Raw genomic sequence first — 7,805 nt, forward strand, 5'->3', positions numbered from 1 at the left:
ATATATATATATATATATATCTGTCTATCTATTTCTGTCACTCTTTCTGTGTTCTTCTCTCACTCTCTCTCACTTTCCTTCTCTTTCTCACTATGCTATGTCTGTGTGCATGTGTATATTCCATAGCAGAGATGTTGTCCATATTTAACCCCGGGCAGCCTCTTCTGCAGATGTGGTTATATATTATTTTAGCAACATCATGTCGCAATGTGAGGCATTACCTCGATTCCATTTGTGGACAGCTGCTAATTACATGCTAATTACATGTTTAAGTCCTCCACAGAAAAGTGACATAATCAACGTGTGCAGTTGCAGAATCTCTGGATTCTTAAGGCTTCGCTGTCCTGTTTCTTGTTTCGTTGCAATCTCTCGCTCTTCGATTGCTGAAGAGCGAACCTTCCAGAAGTAGGAGTCACGAGTCCAAAAGAGGCGACAGTTCCGTCGCCTTAATGTTGTCGTGCTTCACACGATTGCGAGAAACATGTCAGGGAATAACCTTTCTGGGTTTGGTTGTTGAGTGTTTGTCTTCTAAGACTTTTTTCTGAGATATGTGAAGCTCTGCACTTCTAGGTTCAAACGAGAGGTCATCAGGAAGTGATTCTTGAGGAGTTCTACACCGACCCGTTGGAGGGTAGTCGGTACGTTCTGAGCACTTGACAGTCTCTGTGTATGAGCGTGTGAGTGCGTGTGTGTGTGTGTGTGTGTGTGTGTGTGTGTGTGTGTGTGTGTGTGTGTGTGTGTGTGTGTGTGTGTGTGTGTGTGTGTGTGTGTGTGTGTGTGTGTAAAAGTGATTTTTATATGTCTGTAAAAAAGACGTGTATGTATGCATGTATATATATATATATGTGTGTGTGTGTGTATGTATGTATTTTATGTATGTATGTATGTATGTATGTTTGCATGTATGTGTATATAAAAATATGTTCTGTATAAAACTGTGTGCAACATGGTGAATGAGGATGTGGTTTTGTGTGTGTGTGTGTGTGTGTGTGGGTGTGTACACATATCAGTATTATCATTGATAATTTGCATATCGTATAAATTAGAGAAATATGAAGCAATAAAAATATAATCTATGAACAAGTTTTATTTAATCAATGGAATCCAGATTCTGTAAATGCCGTAAAATGAAATATTTTTACGTTGAGAAGCAACGATCCCTTTCAGATGCAATAGAAACTAGCTTTCTTTTAATGATGATTAATTAACACAAATTAGCACAAATATTTCATGACTTTAATCAAGAATGCATTGAATTCGCTGCATATGATGTGTTCACGCATATCTCCTTTGGTCACTAAGGTATAGAGCAGACATAGGCACCTTTAAAACAAAAAGGGCCGCATAAGACGTCACTCATCAACAGGCGGGCTGCACTTGTAACAATATTCAAGATAATTTTTCGTTCAGAAGAAAGGCCCACGGGCCGCTCTTTGAGCATAACTGGTGCAGAACAGTTCAAGTTCCGTTGTTGTTAACTGGTTCTATATTTATGATGAATATAGTTCAGTTGTAAGTCACCTTTCTCACAAAGAAATAAGCAACTTAGATAATTCATGAAGTGCATCTTTGAAGAAGAAACCTGTCTGATATAAGAATTCCGCTGAGACTTGTAGAACCAGTGGTGAATGCTTACTGCGTCCGTCTCTCTTCTTTCGATTGCTTTCATGAAGATGTTTATATCGGGGCTGAACGATTCGCATTCAACAATCTCCACTGGTTAGTTTACATTCGACGTCACCGTCCTACTTGATGGACGTGGCGCAACATTCAGTGGTCAGCTTCTTGTTGCTGACGTCATCAGTCTGTTTACTGTGTCCGGTTGCTTATCACAATTTTTCGGATGGGAATTAGCAAGTCCTGATTTTAAGTCCAGCCAGCGATAAACTCCAGACTGGACAACTGGAATGTCCAAGCAGGAATACATTTTAATAGTAATTAATAATTCTTTTTAGTTTTTCGCACAAGGCCTGCAATTGTAGGCGACTTCAGTTCTCAACTGGTATCTTATTTTATCGGCCCCGAAAAAGATGAAAGGCAAAGTCGACCGCGGAAACGTTTGAACTCAGAACGTCAAGTCAGACGAAACGCCGCTAAGCATCTTGTCCGACGTGCTAACAATTCTGCCAGCTCACCACCTTAACAACAACAACGATGATGATGATGATAATATGAATGTGTGTGTGTGTGTGTGTGTGTGTGTGTGTGTGTGTGTGTGTGTGTATGCAGACATGCGCGCATACACACACGCATGTTTGTATGCATGTGTATATGTAAGTTTATGTGTGAGTGTGCGTCGGTGTGTCTGTGAGTATGTATATATGTATGTATATATGTATGTATGTATACATGTATGTCTGTATATATATGTGTATGTATATATGTGTGTATATATGTATGCATATATGTATGTATGTATGTTATGTATCTACGCAAAGCAGAAGCCGCATCAATGTGATTTAAAAGATCAAACGAACCGAACTTGTTCTATATTTCGATCAATGAGATCATAGTCATGGAATGAAAGAAAGAATTTAAGTAATCTTTCGTTTTAGGATCAGAAAATGAAAGTGAACAGATTGACATTCTTTGGTAAATACCAGGCAAACATGCGGAGTACACACACCAACACCGCTTCTTTTGTTTTTTGTTCATTTTTTTTTCCTTCCATCGAATTTATATGTTTTCAACAACGGAGATTTCGATTTCGCAATAAATAAATAAAACAAAAACTACCGCTCATAGTTCTTTGCTCCCTTCCTCTTCCTTCCCAGTTTTTGCTTTTAAGAATTTTCCGATTTTTTTTTTTAATTCTACGTTTCGACGGGCGATGATTGCAATTCTGAAAAAAAATTTATGGAAACTGAAAGAAGCCCTTCATGTGTGTGCGCGTGGGCGCATGCGTGCGTGCGTGCGTGCGTGTGAGAGCGCGTGGCCTAATGGTTAGTGTGTTACTGAAGAAGCTATAAGGCGTCGCTTGACTACCAAGCTCTGAGTGCACCGCTTCTAAAGCAGAAACAGCAGTAAACCAATGCAAGTAACTACGTAACTTCTCTTTTTGAGTCGTTTATTGACATTAGGCACTGTATTGGTCTGTTGGTTTATTCTAAAGCATAAGTGGGACGTATTTGCACTGTTCATAAGGCAAATTTCAAACAGCTCTCGGGACTCAAACGCCACTTACGTGCTCATGTACGGAAAGTGCACATCTAACAAGAAGAGAAGCAAACTAAACTCTTGTCTCTCTTTCTCTATCTATCTATCTATCTATCTATCTATCTATCTATCTATCTATCTATCTATCTAGATAGATAGATAGATAGATAGATAGATAGATATGACATATAAAAGTAGGTTTCAAACTGTGCAAAGATCATCTGACAGAGAACTCGAAGCGTTCGGTAAAATGATGGACGGAATAGCTGTTCCTTATATCAAATTTGAACGGTGTTTTTCAGTTTCACGCACACACACACACACACACACATACATACATACATACATACATACATATCATACACACATACACACACACACCATTGTTGCCAGCTAGAGAGAGAGAGGCTAATCGACGAGCGATAAAAAGGCGGAAGTAAAGAAGAATAGAAAGAGAACACATTCTTTTGAACAATCCTTTAAGTTTTCAGGCTGTAGGTGGCGCTGTGTGTGCGTGTGTGCATGTGTGAGTGTATGTGTGTGTGTGTGTGTGTGTGTACATGATTGAGTGTGTATGTGTATGTGTATGTGTGTATGTATGTATGCGGATAAGCATATATATATATATATATATATATATATACATATACATATATATATATGTATATGTGTGTATATACATACATACATAAACACATGCGTATATATGTATGTATGCATATGCGTGTGTGTATGCATGTATGTATTGATGTGGGTGCACATGTATATAGAGCTTGAGTCTCTGCGTGAATCTGTTTTCACCTCTTTCTCTCTGTACACGTATATGGGTATTGTGCGCGCGCGCGCGTGTTTGTGTGTGTGCGTGTGCGTACATGTATGAAGAGCGCCTATGTCCCTCTGGTCAACGAGTCTGACGAATCGCCTGTGCAGCTAAGTGCTTTAGAGGTGAGAAACCAGTGGTCACTCTCTCACTGACCATAACAAACATCCTTCTAAATATATATATTTAGAAGGAGGAGGAGGAGGCCGACGACGACGAGAAGAAGAAAAAGAAGAAAAAGAAAAAGAAAAAGAAGAAAAAAAGAAAAAGAAGAAGAAGAAGAAGAAAAAGAAGAAAAAAGAAGAAGAAAAAAGAAGAACAAGAACAAGAACAACAACAACAACATGAGAATATCACGGCTGCAGCGCCTTTGATGTCTGTTAAAACTGACCAGGGGCTGAACAACAACAACAACAACAACAACAACAACAACAACTGCAACAATTGTAGATATTTCAACAACACTAAGGCTCCAATGGTGGAATTAGAAAATTGAAGAAAACTGATTAAAAGATAAAAAGATCAAAGCTACACGGTTACCATAATTATTATGTCTTTGAAGAATCGTCGAGAATTATGCTGCCTTCTCGCTCCTCATTTCCCGACCCATTCTTCTTTTTCTGCTTTCTTTTTTATGATAGTGTGGCATCATTTAGCGGAGTTTAGTGCTTCTTTTGATGTTGGCTGTTATGTCTAGCAGATAATGCGACCATGTGAAGGTTCCAAAAAGCAAGATATTATGCAAGGGGGACAACTCATATACACGCATTGCACTTGTAATGTACAAATCAGACGGTTAATTTCTCTTCCTGAAAATCCCAGTTTATCCAGAGTCTCCTTTACTAACAAAACCTAGAGCTCCAATTATTATTAGTATGATTATGAATTCATAGTCTGGATACAGAAGCTGGGGGTTTCAAAGCAGTTGTCCATAAATATCTTCGTTTTCTTTGATTTCCAAAGAGGCATTTATATCTGGAGGGCAGCTGACCTCTATGATGGTACATACCTTTGCCCCTCTGTCCCAAACAACAATATCCGGCCTGTTATGTATACATTTCACTGAAGTTTTGATGTGAATATTCCACCAATATTCCTTGAGTTGGATACGAAATTAATTTTCAAATGTTTTTAGCATATGCAGCGTTGCGCGCGCACGCACACCTCCGCCACCACCACTACCACACGCACGCACACATTTACATACGCTCACATATACAGACACACACATGCCACAAACGCACACATATACATATACATACCGCACACATACAAACTCGTATGCATGCATATATGCGTAGCAGTGACAAAAAGAAAGAAACAAACGAACAAACAAACAAACAAACGAACGAACGAACGAACGAACGAACGAACGAAGGCAGGTAGGAAGCGTGCGTGCGTGTGTTTGTGTCGTGTAAGTTGTGTGAATATGTCTACATGTAGATATGACTTACGTTTATTGGTAAAAAAAAGAAAGAAAAAAAGAACTGGTGCCGCATCAAAAGTTAACCTTGTCGTCCGATCAATAGAGATCAATAAATTAAATAACAAACTAAAATATGGGATCGAATAAAGTCTGTGTGATTAAATGCCGTTAGCAGAAAAGGCAATGAAAGAGAATCCAGATTGAAATCTGTGCAGGGATCGATAGTGATTGTTAAAATCCTTCAACGCCCCAGCATGGCCGCCGCCCGACGACTGAAACCAGAGAAAAAATACTTGTGTCTTGCTGTGAAAATAGAATTTGTCGATAAACCCGGCGAGTTTTCACAATTCTAAGCAAGAATCGAACAGAATTGCATTTTTTTACAATGATTATCTCCCCTCCACTGTGTTAAGGGAGACAACTCTACATCTGAATGGAAATTTGTTTTAAATGTAAATTTTTTGTACTTTGGTTGCCAAGGAAACTAAAACTAAAGCTTGAGTTGTTATTTACTTTATTTCTGTCGTTCTGTGAGACAATAACATCTTTGACAACAACAGCAGCAGCAATAGCAACAACAACTACAACGAGAATAATCTTTTTTACTCAAGGCACAAAGCCCGACATTTTGGGGGAGGAGGAGGCCAGTCGATTAGATCGACCCCAGTACGCAACTGGTACTTGATTCATCGACCCCGAAAGGATGAAAGGCAAAGTCGACCTCCCCAACTCACCACCTTAAACTACAACAAGAATAATAATAATAATAATAGACTTGACAACATCTGACGCTGAAACCAAGATGAAGAACGTGAAGAGGTGGAGAAACGCAAGCATGCCGTCATCTCACGAAAAGGTAATAATGATAATATTATGTTGTGTCTGGGGAGGGTCATATTGTCTTAATGCCTCCTTATCTAACACACACACTGGTTCGATTTCCACTCAAAAAATATTTATATTTTTTTCTTTGCAAAAACAACGAAAATTTTGGAAGAAAAAATATAAATAATAAATGAGTGGAAATCGAACCAGTGCGTGTGTTAATAGAGCTTTAAGACAATATGACCCTCCCCAGGCACAACACAATTTGATTCAACACTTGAATTCACATAAAGAATCTTGCAAACCAAACACAAAAACGAAAAAGGATAATGTAATTTTGGTAAATATATCAGTTAAAACGAGATGTCAATGTTATTTTCATTTTTGTGTAACTTAGACGATAATATATTCACCACACCCTGTATGTCTGCATATATATATATATATATATATATATATACACAAAATACATTATGCATATATGGACTCAAGTGAGAAAGAGAAAAACAGAAAAATGAAGAGAAAGATGAAAAACATGGTGTGTGTGTGTGTGTGTGTGTGTGTGTGTGTGTGTAAGTGTGTCAGAGTGTGTGTGAGTGTGTGTGTGCGCGTGTGTGTGTGTGTGTGTGTGTCAGAGTGTGTGTGAGTGTGTGTGTGTATGTGCACGCATATAGATGTATGTATACATATAAAAAGGAAAAAAAAACATTCCTCACAATAAACTTTATAAATCATTGAAGCAAAAATCAGACAAGGAAGTAGGAAAGATGTCGTTTTAATGTTTTAAAAATGTGTGTGGGCTTATGGTTATTGTGTTAGTCATCATCATCATCATCATCATCATCATCATCATCATCATCATCATCATCATCATCATCATCATCAACATATATGAACACACAAATGTATTCTTTTAAATTGTATCTCAAAATCTTCTCTGCTTCCTTGAAACGATTTGTAAAGGTTTATTGTGACACATTCTCTCTTCATTTTTTTATCTCGTGTATAACAACACTTGATCTTCACTATTAAATAGTCTCGTTGGTCCAATGAACAACACACTAAACCAGCAAAACACAAACTACAGGCAACGTTTTGAAACGACCAATATCTCAACAAAGAAAGAAGAGACCTGACCAGGAATATTAATAAAGAACTGCTCATAGGAACAGTCACATGTAAGGAAAGGCATGGAATACCTCTCCCCACCACCTCACAGGAATAATGCACAAAGGCCTTTCTCCTTTTCGTCTTTCTACCATACTTGTCCTTTTTCAGAATAGGTAAATGCATGAGGCCTGGGGGGTCACCTTGGAAGCAAGGTTCCCTGCTCAACTACCTCAGGTCACTAAATATGGATGTGGTGACCAGGAGGGAGACCAGAGAACATTTGCATCTATTTTCACTGTATGGCTTCTTATGTTTTCAGTAACAGAATAAAATTCTAATTTTGCCCCCCATCCCTAACTCCTCGATTTTTTGTCGTTTTTTTTTTTAACTATTTTCTAAATTTATTTGGGATGAGGGGCACTCAACATTTAGAATTACCCTTCTAATTTTTTTTTTTTTTTTTTTTTT

At 38.1% G+C, this 7,805-nt stretch overlaps 1 long non-coding RNA gene across 1 annotated transcript; it reads right to left on the reverse strand.

Moving 5' to 3' along the window:
* Positions 1-1,069: 1,069 nt before the first annotated feature.
* Positions 1,070-5,171, reverse strand: LOC106869019 (uncharacterized). Its single transcript, XR_001409360.2, has 2 exons — positions 4,517-5,171; positions 1,070-2,842 (listed from the first exon to the last, which is right to left on the reverse strand). It is a non-coding gene; the product is annotated as an uncharacterized LOC106869019 (long non-coding RNA).
* Positions 5,172-7,805: the final 2,634 nt, after the last annotated feature.

The sequence above is a fragment of the Octopus bimaculoides genome, chromosome 23 (assembly GCF_001194135.2).
Source record: "Octopus bimaculoides isolate UCB-OBI-ISO-001 chromosome 23, ASM119413v2, whole genome shotgun sequence".
Lineage (NCBI taxonomy): Eukaryota > Metazoa > Mollusca > Cephalopoda > Octopoda > Octopodidae > Octopus > Octopus bimaculoides.